Here is a 23,219-nt window from a genome sequence, read left to right as displayed (position 1 = left end):
TTGCGATGAATAGACTCAATTGAGAGAGAAATTTTGGAATCCTAAGGGTGAAGGTATAGAGCTCACAAGTCTAGATCTCTGAACTAGAGAATTATTGCCACTCAGAGAGATGCTGGGAAATCTCTGCAAAGGAAAGCTTCTAAGGCTACCTACCATACTTCTGATGATGATGGTGACTATGCCGTAAAGAATGGATACTCGATTATCATGAAACTGTCTTCGTTTTTGACGAGACCGTTTCCAGGTATATGATCCGAGCAGAAATTTAATCAAAGGAACGAAATAACTATCGCCAATTCTTCGAGGAAACAAATTATGTCAAAATTAAAGAAATATTTCGTCATTCTATTTTCTTTTAAAAAAAAAAAAAAAAAACTTGTTGTACCTAATGTATCTAACTTGTAAAATAATAATTTAAACGTGGGCACGATATGCATGCCACGAAACAACAAGGACAGACAGATAGATAAATTACACCCATGCCCGAAGAGGGGTTTGAACTACGGATCTTTCAGGTACAGGGTCAACTTTTTGACCACCATACAAACCGGTCAGCTTATTTCGTCAACTTATTTTCGATTGTCTAGTCCAGTGGTTTCCAACTGGTGGCCCGCGAAGCCTTTTTTTGTGCCCCGCGAACTAAAATATATTAGTAGTCATTTTTTGCGGACAATTTTCTTGAAAAATCTATATGGGTTTAAAAAACTTTTCTCGTTAATAAAAACCTAATTTCTTCGTTTCTGTGAAATTTATCATACCAACGGTTCAAAAAATTTTCTCTCAGGTTTTGCATCTAAGAAAATATTTATTCGAATACAAAAATAATCGTATATGTTGCTCTTTTTTATTTCTTTTTTTGCATTTTGTGAGTATAATTTAGCAGGTGTGTATCAGAAATTTTCTCGAAGAAATTCTCCGATTTAACTTTTTGAAACCACTCATTTTGGGCGAAAATATTTACACCCACACATTTGTAAATTTTAAATCTAAATATTTATTCTCTGATGGTTGCAACAGACAAAACTCAATTTTTTCGTTGAAAATTTTGTGTGCTACTATGTAAGTTTTAATACCAACCTTTTTAAAGTTTTATATCTTAACAATTAGATATCTGTTACGCATTAATTGTTTAATACATAGGTGTACATTAAAGTTATTGTAGCCCAAATTTTTTAATATGCAATTAAATATTTTTTGAAATCTACTTCTTATTTTAATATGTAATTCAATACTTTTGTTTTGTACAACTTGGTAAAAATCTGACAGTAATATTTAATGTTCTTTCAAACATAAAAGAGTCATACATAAAATTTTGATTAAGTTGCGGCCCGCCATTTGATTTTTGTTTTTAATTGTGGCCCCCGACCTCATGTAAGTTGGAAACCCCTGGTCTAGTCTTTATTCTAGTTTCGTCATTCTAGTTAACAATCTCTCAAAATGCCTTACGAAGAGGTTTCGAATTGAGAAGACATTTTCGTCATACATTTGAAAGTTCACGTTTCGTCACAAGTCACGTGATTTCGTTACGAAATGATTCTCAAGAATTGCTAAATCGTCAAAAATGAGAATTTTATTTCTGAGAGAGTATACTCAAAACACTCTGAAACGGAAACCAATTCCGAAGCTTATTTGGATAGAATTTTTGTTTTTTTAAAAAAAATTCAAATGAGCAATTTTAATTTGATATAAAATAGGAAAAAAATTTAAATTTCTCATAGCGTTAAAAGTGAAAAGATATTTTTTTGTAAGGGTAAAAATAATCATAATTTTCCCCAATATACTTACTACGTTAGTGGAAGATTAGTGTCAATTAAGACATCGAATAAATTAATTGAATTTTAATAGAAATGTCTTATTAATTGCCTATTTATTTATTAATTATTATAAGTTGTTAGCTAAGCTGTTAAGAGATAGTTTCGAGCAGAACAGGATCTCGTCTTCCGTATAATATAGAAATTCCTATTTTGATTATTATTTCAGCATTATCATTTATTGCTGTATTTTTTTAATATTTGAAACGTCAAAATATAATTTTTATGTGTGCTTAAGTAAATAATAAAAAAAAAATAATCACTGATCAGATTTGTACTACTAACTATCCTATGTTGACTACTAGAGATGAGTTAGGACTTACTTTCTAAAGGTCCGAATCCGAGACTGAGATTAAAAAGATATACATCTATGCCCGAATCCAATACTCAATACGACAGTTAAAGGGGAAAAGTCTCAAAAATAATTAAGCCAAAAATTATAGAAAGAAATACAAAATAAAACATATTATTAAGATTAATTATTTCCTTACATGATACTTATAAATTTTTGACGCTTCTAAATTTGTACATATTTTTATTCTCTTTAACCCCTTTGGAACGAGCGATTCATAAAATCATTCGTACAAAATCAGAATCAAGATTGAAAAATAATAAAAAGCGGAAGCTTAAATGTGGTCATTGAGAATTTGGCAGACTTATTTATTTTTGTTTTTTTTTAACTTTAATCAGTGTTAGTGTAAACATGCATCTAATCAATGAACTGAACTGAACTGTATAAAACATCTGTCCACCTGAGCCGCTTGCGGCCCTTTTCTTATTCATCTTTAGCTTGGTTTTCTCTAATCAGATATTACAAATAACAACTAAATAAGCTGGTTGAAGTGAATTGTGTTCTTAAAAAATTGATTTATTGAATGAAGAAAATGTTTTTTTTTTTTTCTTTTTTTGGTTGTCATATCGCTTTAATTTTTTTTAAGCAAGGAAAAAAAGAAGAAGAAAAAAGCAAACTAGCGCGTGATTTCTTTCTCCGTAATTCTTATATTTCCTTTTTGCATAATGAGCACTTGCAATTTTATACAGTGTCAATAACACAATGTTTATAACTTGATTCAAATCATTGATTATAGTTCCCAGACGAAATATGCGATTTTTAGATCAAAGAAAAATTTAAAGTTCTTTTTTTTCCTAATAAAAAATTATTTTTGTCGAGATGTTTTTCAAAAACTGTCAATTAAATTAAACACAAACTATACACAAAATTAAAAGTTACATAAAACAATAAATTTCGGGTTTTATTCTTTTATATTAGGTTTAGAAATATAAATAAGTCATTTTATAAATAAAGGATTTCTTTAATAATCAAAAGAAAACATGTGCATTATTAACACAGTAAAAAAAAAAAAGATAGAGAAATCTTTTTATTTTCCCTAAAGTGTGTAAATGCTTTCAAAATACTTTTTTGTTTATAAATTTTAAATTGCTAATTTATCCTTAAAAGAGAGTTATTATAGATTATATAATATTCAAAATAAAAGTATAGGACTGATATTATATGAGAAAGAATTATTTCAAAAATGCTTTGCTTTAAAAAAAAAAAATTTCTAAGACATTTGCTTATTTTCTCATTTTTTAATAGAAAATATATATTTTTTTTCATTGTCAATATTTATGTAACATTCTAAGTTTTGAAAAGAATTGAAAACTAATTTTATCATAATCCTCGATAAAATAAATTCTTTTTAAAAAAAAAATCCTTATACTTCATTACAGGAAGGATGATAAGGATGAATAACAAATTTGCAACAATTACTACAATTGTAAATATTACGAAAGAATTACGGCGAACGGAAGCGATTTTTACCTGAAGTAACCTAGTTCTCTGTTTCTGCAATAGATGGCGATACCGTAGCATATAACGTAATGTACAATGAAAAATTTCCTCAGAAGGGATTTTGCCGCCTTTGTGGTACTTTTGATGATTTTTCTATCAGTACGTCGCGCCAATTTGTAATAACAAAACTGGTTTGTGATTGTGTGCGTTGGGCAGTGACCTGCTTTCAGATCATCACGGAATCGATAAAAGTGGCTCTCGTATAATTCATTAAAATATTTTGTTCGTGTGCATATCATTTTTACGACGTAGATCTCGATCTTGAAAACGACTTAAATGTTTTTCCTTCCATTCCTAATATTCATCACGCGCGGTCACCAGTAAAAATTCTACGGCAGTGATCGTCTGGTGTTTGTTTTTCGTTCGATCTAAGGATGAGCCTGGAGGAAGTGCGAAGTTGAAAAAGATCTGTCAATTCAGATTGTTGTGACTTCTTGATTCTGTGTGTGTGTATTTACGTCAAGGCAAGTGTTGATATGGATAAATTGAAAACTGCGTATATTGTTGTGTACTACTGTTTTTTGTTTTTGTGAGTGCAATCATTCCACTGATCATTTCGTTCTTATTTACTCCTCTTTATAAGGTGAGTAGTAGTTAGATTATTCTATATTTAGTTTTAAATTATCATTTATTTATTTTTTTTATCGAAATATTTATATACATCTGATTCATATCTTTATTCATGTCTGGGATTTATTGATTCTTATAGTCAAGTCTAAAAATTTTATTTTCATGCAAGTTTAATTTTTTTAGAAGTGTAACATTTATAGATTTTTCTAACCACGCGTTTTTTTAAATTTTATTACAGTATTTTAAATATACATGTGATTCATTGCTTTATAACATATTCTCTTAGTCGAAAAGTTTATATCTTGAAAGTAAATTTTTTAAATAAATTTTTATAGTTTTTTTACCAAACGTGTTTCTTAGACGTTTTTTGTGTTCCATTATGTTACTTTATTTTAATTTATTTCTAACTTATACTCTTTTTTATATCTCTCTTTCTATTTTTTCTCTTTAACTTTCCAATTTCGTTTATTTTAGGTAATGTGCTATACAATTTGCTATTATGTTAATCGAGAGTAAACGGTTCAATTTCTTCCAAAAATTTTTTTTTAAATAAATTAGAAATTGACAAAATAGTTTTTGGCTGTAATACGCTACGTATGGCTTCAAAACCGGCTTGATTCATTTGAAATAATCTGTATTTTCGAGAATCATTGCCACTCAGCCTTTACATCGATTTCAGTTTGGCATGTAAAAACGATCTAGGTTTGTTTATTCCTTATTTTCATCCACAGTTTCTCTTCTTTTTATATGTAAACTTTAACAATTATTTGAATTGAAGTTATACTAATGTAATTAAATTTATTTTGATCCTTTAATTTTATTTTCCGCTAAAATATTTTTTTAAAAATCAATTTTTCGAGTTTTTTTTTTTTCCTTTTAATATGTTTGTTTTCTTTAACTTTCCGTCTTTGTTTATTTTATTGTTGATCAAATGCCCTATTGTGTTAACATTGAATAAACAATTAAACTTTTTTTAAAAATAAAATTTTAGAGAATATTTTTTAGTTTTTGGCAAATACTATACGTATGTTTTCAAAACTGGCGTGATTAATTTTTATTCATTTGAAGTAATCGTTGAATGTAGAATTATAGTCACACATCCTTCTAATCAGCTGATTTTGGTTTGGTTTAAGAAAAAGATCTAGGTCTGTTAATTCTTTTAAGTTGTTTTCATCGCCCTTTTTTCTTTTTTTTATGTAAACAATTATTTGAATCAAAGTTATACTGAATTAATTCTATTTTGATCCGTTAATTTTATTTTAAAACTAGCTTCCATTTATATAATTATAATACTTAATTTTCCTAGTTATTTTTTAATTTTTTTCCCCCTATGTTTTTGTCCTTTTTTTTATGAAAGTACCGAAGTTTCGTTAGGTAAGATATTTTTTTCATAATAATTAGTATAATCAAAAACGTTGTTCGTTCTTTTCTTTTTTTAAATATTGTCAAAAAAAAAGTAACTATAGTCATAAGTAAAATTAAAATCGAGTAATAGAGCTTTTTTTTAATGAATAAACAAGCTGAAAAACTTATACAGCATTATAAAGAGCTCATACTAATTAATAATCTTAATCTTAAGAAAAGATACCTGATTCATCATAATTCTATAAATTAGATAAGATTTACAAAGGAAATAAAATTGAAATTGGCACAGTATTAGATTTAGAGAAAAATCTTAAAGAGCTTGATAATAATAGTTTATTAAAATGAAATTGTAATTAAATTTTGTTGTATCTCAAAATTAACATGTCACAACAATTTTTTAATTTATTTCTTTTTAAAAGAAACACACCTTGATTTAATGTCTACCTAATTTTACCTTCCCTAAGAGAATTAAACATTGCCCTTTTTTTTCTTGAATAGCCTGAATATTTTCGAAATAATGGTACTTATTAATCCAACAACGCACGAACTTATTATCATTAAACTTGTCACAGAATAAATATATATATATATATTTTATGGGATTATTTGTTCAACTTTGCGCCTTTATTCTTCAATCTCTTATTTTCTTCAAATGGGTATTTTTATTGGTTTCAGTTAAGAATGAAAAAGAGATGGTTAAGAGATCTCTTTTTTTCTTCAAATGTGTATTTTCATTGGTTTCGTTTAAGAATGAAAATAAAGAGATGGTTAAGAGATCTCTTATTTTCTTCGTATTTTCATTGGTTTCAGTTAAGAATGAAAATAAAGAGATGGTTAAGAGATCTCTTATTTTCTTCAAATGGGTATTTTCATTGGTTTCAGTTAAGAATGAAAATAAAGAGGTGGTTAAGAAATCTCTTATTTTCTTCGTATTTTCATTGGTTTCAGTTAAGAATGAAAATAAAGGGATGGTTTTATAAAAGTGCATAACTTCTTGATATTCTTTTAGGAACATTATTATTACCTCTCCAACCCGTTTCAGTTTACTCCACCGGTTTAAAGTGGCTAAACTAACAGATGGGCTTACCTAAAAATTTCCCCCGCATTCTTCTAGAAAGAATCCGGATTTGGGCGTTGGATTTGTTCCTTGTTATAACTACTACATATTTACTGTTAGAATACTCTTCCTAGAATCGAAGCTGCATATATAAGAATGTTGAATTTATTAAATAGTAGAGCTAAAGTAAATAATTATACTTTTTTTCTTCGTGTATATAATTGGATACCTGCCTCTTTTGAACAAGTATTATAAAATATTTAATCTGTTCACACTCAGGGGCCGATCAAGACAAATTCAGGCCTAAGGCCCTTAACAAAATATTTTGAAATTACATTTCTGAAGAGTAGTCCTAACAATAAAAAGAATCTATTGAACTGCATGATTCAAGAGAAACATTCTAAAAAGTTTTGAAAGCAGACAATTGAAGATTATTTTTCTAAGATAAAGTTTACGCATCTAAATATTAAAGCAGGGGTCTGTTTAAAAGAAATTTGGGTCCGTTAACGGACCCTTCACAAAATATCTTTTCATAAAAACGGATCCTTCACAAACTATTTTAACTTAAAAACGGACCCTTCACAAAATGATTTTTCTTTTAATCGGACCCTTCACAAATTGATTTTTCTTTTAATTTGTTTATCTTCATTATTATTTTGTTAATCGAATAAACCCTTTCCAGGGCAGAAAACAAGAAAGATGGATGTAAACGAATTAAGTTTTGTCTTCGGCAGACGATTCTTCCATTATTCGTCCGAAATTAATATTCTGCGTTCAGCAGTATAGGCTAAATACCAAATATTTGTATGTTGCATCTCTAATTTAGAAGCAGCAATTGTTGTTTATTTTTTAAAATTTAATTTTTTTAATTATAATTTTACAGTGTTGAGCATAATCTTGTATGTCTTTACAATTTAAAAACTCCTTAAAAAATTTTTTTTTTGCAATAACGGACCCTATTTGCACAAATTCATAAAAGCGGATCCTGGTTGAAAGAATGTGAGTAATTTTTTCACAATTTCACGAAAAACGGACCTTTCACAAAATGTCTGGACAGACCCCTGATTAAAGCGAAGTATAAAACAATGTTGTGTGAAAATAAAAATAGTTTGTTGACCACAAACAATTGAAATGAGTGATTTTTGCTAAAAGTCACTGATTAGCTTAATTATTTTAAATATTGAAGCCTTCCATATACAGCTTTGCATATTTATTAAGAATAAGCTTTTAGTTCTTGTTGACACTGATCATTTATAAGAGACTGTGCGAATATACATTCTCGTTGCATTTGCATTGCAAGCCGTTGGGGTAAAAATTGCACCAATTACCAATTAAAATTCAGCTGCACTTTCGAATTTGATTAGTGCAATGTTTACACGAGTTTGGTTTATCACAATATAAAGAAAATTTGAAATAAGAATTGCCTTTTTTGAGATAAACTGTTTCTTTCAGTATTTTTTTTTTTCAAGTAATATTGTGGGCTTTTTACGAATTTTTGAGGTCCCCCCAGAAAGTGTGGGCCCTAGACCTGTGCCTATTGGGCCTAGGCGATAATCAGGCCCTGTTCACACTTTTCCTTCTCATTTTTTTAAAATTAGGGTTTATTCCAGACTTATAGTAAAAAGTCTCTTTTGTGATATTGTGAAAAATTTATTCTCATAATTCTGTGAATTAGTGAAAATACGGTCACAAACATAAAGTTTGTTCACGTTCAGACTTTTTGTGAAAAATCTTAAAATTTACTGAATTTAAAGTTGATGTAGGAGCGTTTTTTTTTCTTTTTTGCGAGGGGAGAGAGAGAGGGTTTAAGAAAAGAGCGATAAAGAAATTTTAGAAGCTAATTTTCGTAAAATAAGTTTGGCAACCGAGCTACCTGAGTCACACCGCATTTCTGCATGAAAATTCATTGGAATCTATTTTAAACAGAAACTCTCTATTTGTGACTAAAACTGAATTGTCACTTTCGTTAATTGAACTCGTTAATTGAATTGTCACTTAATTGCAATTTAGTGGCTTCGTGTCATGAAAAAATACAACGTTCAAAAGTAAATTATGAGCTGGAGTTTAACAGCACGATGTTATCCATAGTTTAATCGCTATTTTTATATTGTTTGATTAACTTTTTATTAGCTAATATGATTCCTCAACTCTTCTTCATGCATTAAAAAAAATTCGCAATGTTTTTGTGACTTTTCTGAAACGTGAATGAAATGTTTTAATCGCGGTTTCAGTTAAGCAGACAATTCAACAAAATAAGCTAACATGAATTTAAAACTTCTTGAAGCATTCTCTTCAAATGTAATGCATTAATTACATTTCTGAAATCATTTGCCATGCTAAATGAATTTTTTAAAAGCGATGTACGGAAAATAAACGGGTCTCTCTGAATGACTTATGATCTAATGATCGGATCTTCACGTTCTAGGACCCAATCTAAAATGGTTCAACTAAATGATCTAAAATATGCTAATTAATTCGTGCAGACGATATTTTTAGTCTGAAAATCTGTCACAAAAACTAACCTTATTAATAAACATACCTTTTTTACGATTTTTGATCCCCAAAACATTGAGGGCAGCCTGGAGATATTTTCCTAATAGTAGTTAAAATAGAAAGTAGTTAAGTTAGAAACCCAATAATATAATTTTATATTTTGCATATTTCGCCATATCTCGGGAACTTTTTAATTTGAAAAATTTTTGCACACAATTATGAAATTTGTTTCACCAAAGATAATCTCGCCTAAAAAATAACTTCTGGTCAATATTTATTATCTTCTATTATTTTATTTAATAATCGGAAGGAAAATTATGAATTGTATGGTGAATAATTTTTTGCAATGTACACTAAATTTAGAAATATTTTTAAGAACGTATGGAGATGAAACTTTTTTTAGTGTGTATTGATTTCTACAACTACTTGGTAATCTTACGAAGAAAAAGTGTTAAGCGGAAGCTAGGTTTTATGCAATGTAAACAGTCGTAAATCATCCCTCGGAAACAATCGGCTTAATTTACGATCGGTTATTCATATAATGTCAGATCGTTCTTTGAAGAAACTGGGTTCAACAATTTAAGTCTGTGCGTCTTTATTGCAAATGTTTACCATCGCTATTTTATCTCGAGAAGTGTAACTAAAGTATTTGTAATTGCATTCCTTTCTTTTTATTTCTTTTCCCTTATTAGAATTAAACGAAAAGAGCATTGTTTATTCACCACGATGTTCCCCCAAGTCTGTTTTTCCTTCTGTTGTTATAGAATTTTTTTAAATTTTCAATCGTTAATAAAATACATTTTATTCATCCACTCAAGTTCAAATACAATTTTTTAAATTCTTATTTGGATCCGTTAACGGACCCTTCACAAAATATCTTTTCATAAAAACGGACCCTTCACAAAATGATTTTTCTTTTAATCGGACCCTTCACAAATTTGTTTATCTTCATTATTGTTTTGTTAATTGAATAAACCCTTCCCAGGGCAGAAAACATGAACGATGGATGTAAACGAATTAAGTTTTGTCTTCGGCAGACGATTCTTCCTTTATTCGTCCGAAATGAATATTCTGCGCTCAGCAGTATAGGCTAAATACCAAATACTTGTATGTTGCATCTCTAATTTAGTAGCAGCAATTACTGTTTATTTTTAAAATTTAATTTTTTTAATTTTAATTTTACAGTGTTGAGAATAATCTTGTATGTCTTTATAATTTACAAACTCCTTGAAAAAGTCTTTTTGCAATAACGGACCCTATTTGCACAAATTCACAAAAGCGGACCCTGGTTGAAAGAATGTGACTTAACGTTTATTTTATATTCACAAATTACGAGTCATTTTTTCACAACTTTACAAAACGGACCTTTCAGGGGTCTGTCCAGACAAAAATGTCTGGACAGACCCCTGATTAAATTTAATTAATTAATTATTATTGTGATTCTGTCATATGCATTTACTTATTTATATTAATTGTAATTATTTAATAAAAAGTAACTAAATTAAAATTTCTAAGTAGGAATTGACTTAAATTTTTTATTTAGGTATATATGTATTACTTGTTTTTTATATGTATGTATATATATGTAAATGTATATACTATATATACTTGTTAGAAATCTTGTCGAAAATGAAATTTAAAAAAAAAACTCATTGGGGTCAAAAATTAATAATTAAGTGAAGAAAAAAATGCTGTCAAGATCTGTTCGAACCACGTGGACACTTGTGAGGAAGGTGAAATAAAATGAAAAACATCATGATGGGTATGATTACCTGATGAAACTTGGATGTATTTCTAATAAGTACCTAGTTTCAAGCTTTCTCTGCTTTTTCCTGCTGCCAAACTGGTTTTATGCTGGTTTCATTTTTCTCAGCAATGATTCGTTGGATTTCGATAGCTTTTTCGTTTTTATCCTTATTTAAACATTAATTTTAGACTCCTGATGTTCTTCGTTTCTGGTTTTATTCTTGAAAAAGGATTTTAAAATTTACGTATATATTGAGCATGGTATTTAGGGTACATTCTCTACTAATAACAAAGAGTTTAAAAGAGTATTGCGATTAAAATAGTAGTTAAAAAAAAGCATTTTTCAATGTTAACAAATCAAAATCTTTCAAGTAAACTATTTTTATTCTACAAATTATGAATTTTTTATATTTCTTATGAAATAAAATCCTTAATTAAGTTTTCATATTTGGGTAGCAAAATACTGTTACTGTTTGTTGTCAGTGAGCAAATTTTTATTTTTCTCGTATTCAAAAATTAATTTAATTCTTCCGTTCTTAATTGTGAAAATTGTATTCATAAGACAATATTTAACTTTCCTAATTTTCTTAACTGAAACGATTCCTAAGAGTTCATGTCTAGTTTAGCAGTAAATAGTTTATGCGGTTAATTGTACACATTTGAAAATTGTGTAAGTATTTGTGGGATAACTTCATGTTTAGTTTCTCTCCAAAAAATATTTAATTTTACCCGTTAAACATAGATCTTAAATATTTTAATGCCTATCTGTATATGTCGTTGGCTAGTTGTTACGACTATTTGCAATCCGCCGAGTTCTATTTAATGAGTCAGAAAGCTTATAAACTTATAACAATTAGCCCATTTACCTTTAGGTTAATTAGGGGTTATCTGTCAATTGTTGAATTAACCTGATTTAACACCCTTTATAAGTCTACTAGACTCATTTCAAGAAACCTATGGCAAAGCGCCAGGATATTGCAAGGATTGACGGAAGAAGTTAAAAAGATTCAGATTTTCCAATTAGCCTACGACCTATATCCGCAAAATCCTTTAAGTTTAATTTTTTTTTTCAATTTTATATTTTTCAAGTTTTCAACTTCTATGTTTTTCAGTGTCGATTTCATTGCATTTCGTCATAAAGGACGCATTCAATAATTTTCGCCATTTGAATTTTTATTTTATTTTTAGTAAAGGTAGTAGTGTGTGTTTTGTCTCTAAAAGTAGGTCCTTCTCACACAGACATCAGACATAATTATTTAAAAAACGTTTTCCAATAATTAAAACATTGAAACGGTCTTTTTCTTTAACCTTCCGTGCATGTAGCATTAAAACTGCATTCTAAATATATTGTTTCGAATGAAAAGTCTTTTTTTTTTTTTTTTTTCAAATTGTGTGAGGTTTTTGCTGTTTTTGTTTTAAGCATTCTATCCTTCAAAAAAATTTCAACATTGCTGACATATGTTGTTTTTTAGTAAAAACAAACATACAAAGAATGGGAAGAAAGTAGATAAAATTTGAAAAAAATATGGCTTGTTTATCATTGTTTGACGTCACACGCAGCTAAACAAGTAAGATATTTCAAAAAGCATGAAAAGTTCATTTTATACTTAAAAAGAAATTCTTGGTAACATGAATCTTTTTGTGCATTTTCCCCCCTTAAAATATTTAATTATATCGTCTTGAAAGACAAAAAAACTTGGATACAAAATCTTTTATTTAAATTTGAATAAAACTGGGACTGGGAAGATTAACTGGGAATTAACTAGTAGGAAATATTAACGAGCCAAATATTAACGTATTATTTTACTTTAACTTGGTTTTGTTGGTCTTAATATAAGGAACGAGAATTTATGTTATTTTTAATATAATTATAATAATCCATGTTTAAAGAATAACAAAATATTTTTAGCGCAGAATGATCTTTTCTTTTATTAGCGCTATTTTTATTGAAAAATTAAACTGCTGTTTACTTGTGAGAAGTTTTGGCTGAAAAATTTCCTCTTCTTCTTTATTTCCTCTTTTTTTTTGCATTATTACCATTAAAGCTTTTTTGAATATAAATGAAAACGATTTATTAAATAAATAAATTATTTTTAGAACTAACAAAAATAATTTTTTTCTTCGTGCGGGATATTTTAATTTTAGTACGAGTGTTTACTTAATATTATAATTATTAATTATTTCATCACAATCTTAATTGCAAGGGGAAAAAAAACTCCTAGTAAGCAGTTTGCAAAATTGGAAAAAAATTCCTTTTTCTTCTACCCCCCCCCTGAACGTTTGCGTAAATAATTGTTGAAAAAATGTCACTACGCATATATTCTGCAATAATTTGCTTGATAAGCATCCAAATAAAGTATTTGTTTTTCTTTTAAGTAATGTTTTTAATCTGATTGTTAATGCTATTTAATTATTAACAAAAAAATTTTTTTCATTTTCTTCTAAAACAAAACTGTTTTTATATCTTATTCCTTTTTATTAATCTAATAAATCAAAATTTTCTTATTTCTACTAATTAGCACTCTTTAAGAAATTAGTCTGTGAACTTAAACATTTTTCTCTATAATTTCTTTGGTTGTAATCTTAATTATTGGAAATATATGATTTCATAATATTTAATTCTTTAATATATTAAATTTTGTTTTCTTTAATAGATTCTACTCAACATCTGTAAATATTGAGCAATTTTCGTTTTTTTTATAAATAAATTAGCCATTTTCTTTTTTATTTTATAATTGATTTAACAAGCTAAATTAAAAAATATTTTATTTCTGTCCCTATTGTTTTAATAATGGATAACATATTTAGTTTTTCCCAAAGGAGTAGGATATATAACTCATGCGTAAATTTTGTATATGAATGTAACCAGCTGAAATTCAATTTTTTAATTATTATGTTTATAAAGTTGAAACAATATACTTTATAAACAAGTTAAACTAACGCATTTGATTTTCAACACTAAATAAAAATTTTAATAAATGTGTAACACTGTATTTATTTTTTCTCAAAAGAGTTAGATGAATTATTATGTTATTTTTTATCAAAAGAGTTAGACTTCACTGCCGTAGTATAAATTTATATACACATCTTATTTGTTATAAACTAGGCTCCCTGCTCGCTGCCGCCCACCAACCTCAATCATTGCTTCGCAATAATTGGCTTTTTTTTAGCATTAAACAGTATTTTCTACGAACATATAAATTGATCTTTTAAAATGTATGTACTATGACAAATTTTGTTTACTTACGCTTGCGTTCCCCCCTCCCCCAATTCTCCCATCCAATTTTGATTTTTTTTTAAAATTAACTGTTGATTGAGTCAAATTTAGTAATTAGTATGTAAGATCTCATATGATTCTATTTCACTTATTATTCTACTAGCTCTGTTACTGAACATAAATAATTTTGTTTAGTAATCATTTTTTTTCAATTGCATTTAAAATTAAAGATATATTGTAATAAAAAATTTTTTGAGTTCACTACTATACAGGCTGATATATTAATTGCAATTTGTGCACGAAGCTGATCGTAAAATTCAAAGTCATTCAACAGATATCTTTAACGATTATAATAATAACAATAATAAAGTATAATAATGATAATAAGGTAGTATAATGATAATTAGGTACTATAGAATTCCGTTATAATAAAGAAACAACTCTGTTAGTTTTGAATTCTTAATTTAGAAAACAATCAAAAGCAAAAATTTAATGTTAGTGGAGTAAAATAAGAAAAATATCACAGATAAATACCTTTAATTTGGGATACATGGCTATTTCACAGGAAAATAATACCTTTACGATTTTAATAATTTTATACTGATAACTACCAAAAAAATATGGAAATTAATGAGGGAAAACTGTATTTTACCTTGTGATTTTTTGGCCAGTATAAATGTACCGAAACCATTGGAAAATTGCGTCACCTCTTTTATATGAAATATATATTTATAGTTAGAATGAAATATATATATATATATAGTTAGATATGTTTTTAAATCATAAAAATGAAAAATATTTGGTAGATCGGTATTTTTAATGAAAATCGGTTTTGTTATATATATTTTATTTTATAGTTTAGTTATTGTAATCCATAAACTCTCTTTTCCAATTTTTCATTCCAGAAAACTAATTTAACGCTGTTTTTCGAAGCTATCAGTCGGCAAGAAAAATAAAAAAGCCATAGTTTAAGTGCCTTACACTTGAAGCCATGCGGATGATTTTAAACTATATATGTATCTAATCTTGCCTTGAAGAATTAACTGGGCTTTAGAACAAACAAATAACTTTAATATTTTAAAAGTTATTATACTTTTTTAAAAATCGCCAATTTGGCAACATTTTCCCCACCTAGATAAAGGTTATTAAAATTACTGCTGTTTTCTCAGTTATTGCAAAGTTCAGGTAATGCAGGATTGGAGTAAGTTTTTAAATATTTAAAAGCTAGACCACAAACGCTTTTCATTTTCACAAAACTGTGCCTTTCCTCCATATTGATGTTTTGCGCCATTTTCTAAATAACATTTTCTAAATCACAGCGCTGGCTTTAGATAGGCTGAACTTGACCCAACAGTTATGAGTAACAGTTGCGGACTTACAGCAGTTATAAAAATAGCACATTATTCGCAAAAAAGCATCATTTCATTATTACGACGGAGCCTTCGAAAAACTTTTTTTTTAACTGCAAAATCCACGGTAAAAATCTTCACGTAAATACCATGCAATTTCAAACTGGAAAAAATACGTATCTGTGCGTGTTTGGATGATTATGCTATTAAAAATTGCAGTTTCATTCAAATAATAGCCAAGTCATGTATTTTGTATTATTTTACATTTAGTCCATTAATAAAACGAGAAAAAAAAAGTTGATTAGCCGTAATAATAAATTGGGCTGTTAAAGTGACAAAAAGCTGAAGTGATCAGTTGAGTTTTTTTTTTTTTTTTCATTATGATGAACTAATTGTTAAGTGTTATAGAATCACTTAAGTTTTTTGTTTCTTCTGTTATGTAAATGTTATGAAATACTTTTGAAGATTAATTATAAGAAGAATTACTTATCTGTCCTAGACTAGTGATTTAACATCTTTTATTCTGAATTTTTATTTTGCGTTAATTGTTATAAATAACTTAAACTAACGTTATATAAAAATGTTATTTGAATATCACAAATTTATAACTGAAGTTAAATAAAAAATATTGTTTCAATGCTGATGTTAGCACATTTCACCTCTATTATTTTTTCAAGATAGAAAAATGCCCCATAGTCTCATAAACGTTTTAATAAATAAGAAGAAAAAAAAAACTTTTTTTTCCTTTAAATTAAATTAATTAATGTTTAACATCTATCAGTATTTTTTTGTATTAAGACTAATAATAATGCTATTATTCAGTCTTTGAAATAACGAAATGACATAACATTTTGGTCACAATCAGCGCTATTGAAAAGAATTCTTTTTTTTTTTTAAAAAAATAATTACCGAATTCTCGCCAGTTTCCGATAATACTTCTACTCTGCGTACGTTGAGCTAACCCTGAATCGTTTTTGACCATTTTCAGACAAGACTAGATAAAAGTTGATGCCCTTTTCCAAATTAGGATAGCTAAAAAGGTTTTTTCGCGAATATAAACCTAAATAATGTATATATATTTTAGCTTTCCAAACAAAATTATATGGGTTGAAAAATGTTAAAAATCCTCCATGAAAACAGGCATATGATACGCAAAAAATCATTACAAATACTCTTTTATAAAAGATTTAGTGTTAAATAAATCGACCCAAAATATTTTATGAGTTATATCTCCACAATTGTTCTAAAAACATGAAGATTGAGCAAAGTAACAAAAGCGGGGAACGTATAAACTTTAAACCTTATTTACTGAAATTCACTAGTCACTTACCTGGTTTTTCCATCCAAGCTCTTCAATTTTAAAGCTAAAATTTCTGGGAAAAATTGATTTTTTTGTTGTTGTTATTTTTTACTAAAAAACCACATTTTTATAAATTTACAAAAACAGAGCCCTGACGAAAATAATCTCATTCTGTCTTAAATTTAGATTAAGGAACATGGTTATACAGTAGTTATGAATTGTTCATAAAATTTTCACAAAATCTTATAAACAAGATCATATTTTCCCAAAAACAAAATAATTTTTAAATTTTTCAGTTTCACAAAAAGCCTGGAATAAGGCCCTGGTTATGTTTTATATATTTTTTAATTGCTTCAAACTTTGTTTTTTAAACAGCTGTTGTATTTTATCCGATCCATTTTTATTTGAAGTGAACATTTATAAATTTTGTGCATAAAAATAAATTATTGGTTACATTACTTATGTAATTAAATATACATATTAAGAAGTTATTTAAGATCGTTTGTTCATTAATTATTTTATAACAATAAAAAACGAAAAGTATTAATTTTTACTTCAATTGAAGCTGAAAATAAAAATATCATAAAACGTTTTATGGACATTGTGTATCTAATTACCTTATATAGCTCGTTTACACATCTCTTTGTAAATTTTGATGTTTTGCTATTTCTGCCGAAGATTACTTGCCTCTGGGATATTTACACAGCTTATGCTCTGTTTGACTTAGCTCTTACTAGAGCCAACGAAAACAAGATCCAAAATAAAAGTCGAGGTTTTATCGTTTGCCTAGATATTTAATTTGGAAAGAATCTATTAGAGTATCGTTTGGTTAAAAGTTAAGGAAATCGATTTTAAAGGAATAATATTTTAAAGATCTTTTTCCTTTCTTTAAAAAATACTTGACTTGATATTTATAGATTTTATTTCCTGAAATTGAAAAGAATGAAGATTGAAAAGCTCAAATAAGTTAATTCATTAAATGGTATCTATAATTAAGTTATTTTAAAATGCTTTGCTTGAAGAATGTATAGGAATCAAATTTAACATCAACTGGTTGATACGAATTGCTAATCTATTAAATAATTAAACATTTATAAATATTTTTAATTTTTTATGATCTATATTAATACTAATTTAATCCAGATCTTATAACTAGGATAGATGGATCTTAAAATCAGAGATTTTTTCAATTCTAAAAAATAGTTCTGCGGTCATATTGGGAGTAATTTAGGTCTTTTAAGTCCAACGAACATTTCAAAATTTAGAACAGAACATTCATTTTACTGCAAAAATTGACCCTCACTTTATTTTTCTTTTTAAAGAGGGCTCATTAGTAAAAAATTTTTATTTTTGTATTTGAAAAGGGGAACTTTGGCAAAAAGAGCCAGATTCTACGGGTAAAACTGGAGCAATCATACGAAAAGTCAGAACAGGCCGCTGATGGTTTTTTAGATTCTTTACTTAATGAAGATCCCGTTTTAGCAAATTCACAAAACTAAGAGCAGATTTTTCAAATAGGTAACTAAGGAGCGTTAAAGTTTTCTATATAGTAGTCGGTAGTAACTTAAAGAAGAAAATATTATATTCTGTGTAAAAACTGGATACTTACATGTAACGTCATCGTAGGTCAGTGTTTCCCAAAGTGTGGTACGCGTACCCCGATGAGTTTGGGAACAGTTTAGCTGGGGTACGCGTTCTTATGCGAAATATGCTGCAACAAACGAAAATTTTAAATTTTTTTTATTTAAATACAAAGCAAGCATGAAAATTTACGATTACGTATTTTTCTATTGGCTATTCTTTGCAGATTTAACAGTTAATAATTAGTGGTGTGAAGAGCCAGTTGTGATTTTTAACTTTTGTGCAATTTTTTATTAGTAAAAAATACATTCATTTTTTTATTAGTGGTACANAGTTAACAGTTGATAATTAGTGGTGTCAACAGCCAGTTGTGATTTTTAACTTTTGTGCAATTTTTTTACAGTAAAAATAAATTTTTTTTTTTATTAGTGGTACACAGCGTTACGAAAAATTTGGAAAGGGTACACAAAAGTCATAAGTTTGGGAAAAGCTGTCGTCGTTTCTTGGCATTTGTCAATTCAGAAGGAAACCAATCCGGTTCGACACACACCCGTGACGTTGGCTACGGGTATCCAATTAAATCTGATTTAAATCACATGATTAGGCAAGATCAGAGCCGGATTATACCTTTCGTAGGCATAGCCGTTTTTGGGCCCTCCCCTCCTTCCCCCACTCCTCCCCTCTTTTCAAAATATATGCTAAAATTTTCTTCGTATGGAAACGTATTACGCCATTTTAGATGTATTAATTTCAGAAATGACTAAAAGGCGTAAAGCTTACAGTGATTTGTACGATAATTTCGGTTTTCTTGTTCACAAAAATTTGTCAGAATCTGAGATTAAACTAAAAGCGCAAAATTTGGTGAAAATTTACTCATCCGATTTAGAGGAAAACTTTGTAGATGAATTTTTACTATTTTCAAATTTGTATGAACATAAATCTGCACAAGAAATGTTGAAGGCTCAAATTAAAGATAAACTTGTGAATACTTTTCCTAACGTTCACATTGCATTAAGAATATATTTGTCGATTCTTGGATCAAATGCAGAAGGAGAAAGATCTTTCTCCAGATTAAAATTGATAAAAAATTATTTGCGTTCAACAATGAATCAAGATCGTTTGGCATCGCTCGCACTTATGTCTATTGAATACGACATTTTGCGTAGTTTGGAATTCGACAGCATAATACAAGATTTCGTTGAATCCAAAAATCGCAAAAAAGTAATATATTAGATCATAAGATTCTGCAAAATAATTTATTACCGAAAAATATTATATTTTTATTTGTATCTTCATAATTTTGTGCAAAAGACACTTGTTGTTTTTAAAGCTAAATTATTTTTGTCAACAAATTTTTTTCTCCCAAGTTTTTCGTAGGCCCCTGAATTTCGTAGGCCCTAGGCACGTGCCTAGTGTGCCTATAAGTTAATCCGGCCCTCGGCATGATCTCATCACTTTTTCTCGAGTTGCAACTACCCAATTAGTAAATTTTCTGAATTTGTAATGAAAAATGATTTTTTTAAACTTTTATTATATTTTGTTATGAAGCAGCCAGGTTGTAAAAAAAAAGAAAGTGATTAGTAATAGATTATTTTTTAACCAGTTGCAACATTTGAAGATGGTGGTTGTGCTACACAGAAATTTGACAATATTACGGCGAAACTTCTCCTAATTTAAAAAAATGCAAAAATTTTCTTTGAATTTTTAACATATTAGTCTGTAATGTTTTATAAATTGTCTTTTATTCACATTAAATGTGTTGTAATGTTTCAAATATTTTTACTTTTTTGTTAAAATTTTTTTTTTTAAGCTTAATCTCAAAAGTTTGAAATGTAGTCTTTGCATTGTGAAAGGAATTTTTTTTTTTCGTTGACTCTTTCCTCTTTAAGACTAGTGTTTTACATCGCTTCTAAGATTTCCAGACAAGCAATTTAAAAACGATTTTTTTTTTGGTGGGTTTAGGTTTAAGAAAGTTTTTTGGAAACTGGTCTGGAAGTAACAAAAAATCTAAAGAACTAATTAAAATTTTACTGGCATTAAAATGTATATTCATCTTAATAGAAATATCTATACTTTTCCAATTTATATGATTATATATTTTCAATGCATATAATAATATTTTTTCAATAATTTGTTTTCAATAAATATGAAAGAAAAGAAAAATTATTTGTTTATTTTGATCTAGCAACTGTGTGAAATAGGTCATTTTTAATAGGAAAAATAAACAGTAATAATTGTTTTTAAAACCTCTTTATGAAGACAACATTCAATTGATTGGATTTTTGCAATTTCACATCTCCTTCTTTAAACAGAGCTGCCATTGTATTTTCTCTCTCCTTTAATTGCAATGGCGATTGAAATTTAAACCGGAAGGAAAAGAAAAAGTAAGAAAAAAGTAAACAATTTAAAATACAGGGAATTTTATGTTTCTCGTGAAAGTTGAGAAATCTTGTAAACAAAATCTAATGACTTGTTACCGGATCCTTCACTGCAAAACCTTGCTAAAGAATGACATTCGAAATAGAATTGAGGAACGAAGCTGATATGTACCTATTTTCTTTCTTCCTTTGCTAGAATATGAAATATATTACCATGGTTACGTTTTAGCAGGGATCTATAGAAAAGATAAATATTTATTGGGAATGGAAATAATTGGTCAGAGAAATGACGTCATTGGACAACACTTTATTACTATAGAAACCATCCGGAATGATTGGGTCTAATGTCCCTATTAAACCAGTATTTCAATTTACCAACGTCTCTGTTGTGTTATTTATTTCTCTGGAGAATCGACGGTAAACTGTTATAGCTGTCGAACACGAGATGGATGCTTAATATTGCTAAGACACATCACATTCGCTACAAAGCTTTCATTTTTATAATAAATCTAATTTGTTTTATATATTTTTAATTGCGGTTAATAAGAATAAGAGTTGGAAATTAAATGATAAAAGAATATAAATTTTTGTAATTGAAATTATAATATTAAAATTTTAAAAATTAAACATTTTTAGGGATGGTTAAAATAAAATACTTGTCATAAATGTATCTAGTAGTATTCGCATTATTAAAATTTGTTATAATTTTTTTCTGTATTTTTAGTTTTACTGCCTAGAGATAAGAACATTTTTATCAATTATTTATAATGCTTGACATATATGAAAATAATAATATTCTAACATTCAGAATTGGGGGGGGGTGATAAATGAACATTATAGTCCCAAATGTCGCTTTAAATGTTGAAAGAAGCCAAAAGACCTATTCATTCTCGTAGAGTAATTGTAAAGAGTGGTTAGGGGGTGATGGTCATTAAAAATGAATTTCATTGGTTGGTATATTATTCTAGAACAGAATTTACCAAATGGTGTTGTTCCGCGGTGCTCCCAGATTTCGTTTGAAAGGTAAAAAGGGTTTTAAGAGTTAGGATTATTTTTTTCTAATTTTTTTTTTTTTTTTTTACCTCACAGTAATGATTTTTGAAACCTTATTTAGATTAAAATATAATTAAGAACCTATAATTTATTTGAAATTTCGTTTTTATTTATGAAATTATTTTAAGTAAAATGCCAATAAAAAAGAAATACCAAACTTTTTTGTTAAAATTTTTTTTATCTTTCTTAAGAACAATTTCTAGAATATATTACAAAAGGAACTTACATTTATGAGAAATTGTATTAATATTTCTCATCGCGCTTTTCAAATCAAAATAAAATACGTTAATAATAAAATGTAGGTATTTCCCAGGTAGCCATATTCAACATTTATAACAGTTCTTTTAGAATGCAGGCTCATTTCAACAAAAACCATAATGTGACTTGTTTCTTTTTCACTTACGTATGTACCCCAAAAATGAATTAAAAATTAAAATCAATACAGCTTAGTAGTATTAATTCAGTTAAGCTTAATTAAGGATTTAGAAAAAAAACAATAAAAAATTTCATTCCCCTTTTTAAAGTTTTTCAAATAAAGTAGCATTTTATTGTTTAATGCATTCGGAATTATTTTTCTATTAAAAATTTTATTTTCTGTTAAAAAGTTTTTCCGCCGAAAAAAGCTCTATCATTCAGGGTTCCATAGCTGAAAAAAATTAGGAACCATTGTTTTAGAAAATCTACCAATTCGTTATAATTATTTATTTTATTTTCGTTTGTTTAATTTTGGCTTAGTTAAATTTTTATTTGATTCCCTTATTTATATAGGTCTTATATAGTATTTATGACTATATAGTATTATGTTCATCGATCACAATTTAAGACTTTAAGTTTCTTTTATTTATTTATTTATTCAATTTAAATTTTTTTATTAATTTAAATTTATTTTGTTTATCGTAACTAGTACTGAGCAGTAAGGGAACCTTAATATCATGTCATATCGTCAATAAAAATTAATATTTTTCAAATCAAAATAATGCAAAATAGTATTATATGATGAGTTCTTAAATTATCGTTATTCTAAAAATCGGAATTCCATCTTTGTGTTAATAATTGATATCGACAATAAGCTAGATGCTATTATTCTCGATGTCAAAAAAGAATATTTTTATTTAAGGAATATTTTTAAAACACTGTTATCGCTATATTTTACAATTANATTATAATTTTACAGTGTTGAGCATAATCTTGTATGACTTAACAATTTAAAAACTCCTTGAAAAAGTTTTTTTTTGCAATAACGGACCCTATTTGCACAAATTCATAAAAGCGGACCCTGGTTGAAAGAATGTGAGTAATTTTTTCGCAATTTCACGAAAAACGGACCTTTCACAAAATGTCTGGACAGACCCCTGGTAACATTATTTTATTAAGAAGAGAGCAAAGAAATTACATACACATTTATTCATTAAGAATCCAGATATAACAATGCAATAAATATGTAAAA

The 23,219-nt window shown here is 27.6% G+C and overlaps 1 protein-coding gene across 1 annotated transcript in view; it reads left to right on the top strand.

Moving 5' to 3' along the window:
* Positions 1–3,694: 3,694 nt before the first annotated feature.
* The window catches only part of LOC107449842 (insulin-like growth factor 1 receptor), a 156,679-nt gene continuing 137,154 nt past the window's right edge, over positions 3,695–23,219 (top strand). The window contains exon 1 of the mRNA XM_043042330.2: positions 3,695–4,246. The gene's annotated coding sequence lies outside the window, so the exon portion shown is untranslated. The remainder of the gene's footprint in view (positions 4,247–23,219) is intronic.

This window comes from Parasteatoda tepidariorum, chromosome 2, assembly GCF_043381705.1.
Source record: "Parasteatoda tepidariorum isolate YZ-2023 chromosome 2, CAS_Ptep_4.0, whole genome shotgun sequence".
Classification (NCBI taxonomy): domain Eukaryota; kingdom Metazoa; phylum Arthropoda; class Arachnida; order Araneae; family Theridiidae; genus Parasteatoda; species Parasteatoda tepidariorum.
The sequence above is the reverse complement of the archived record's forward strand: the minus strand, read 5'-3'. Positions and strand labels throughout refer to the sequence as shown.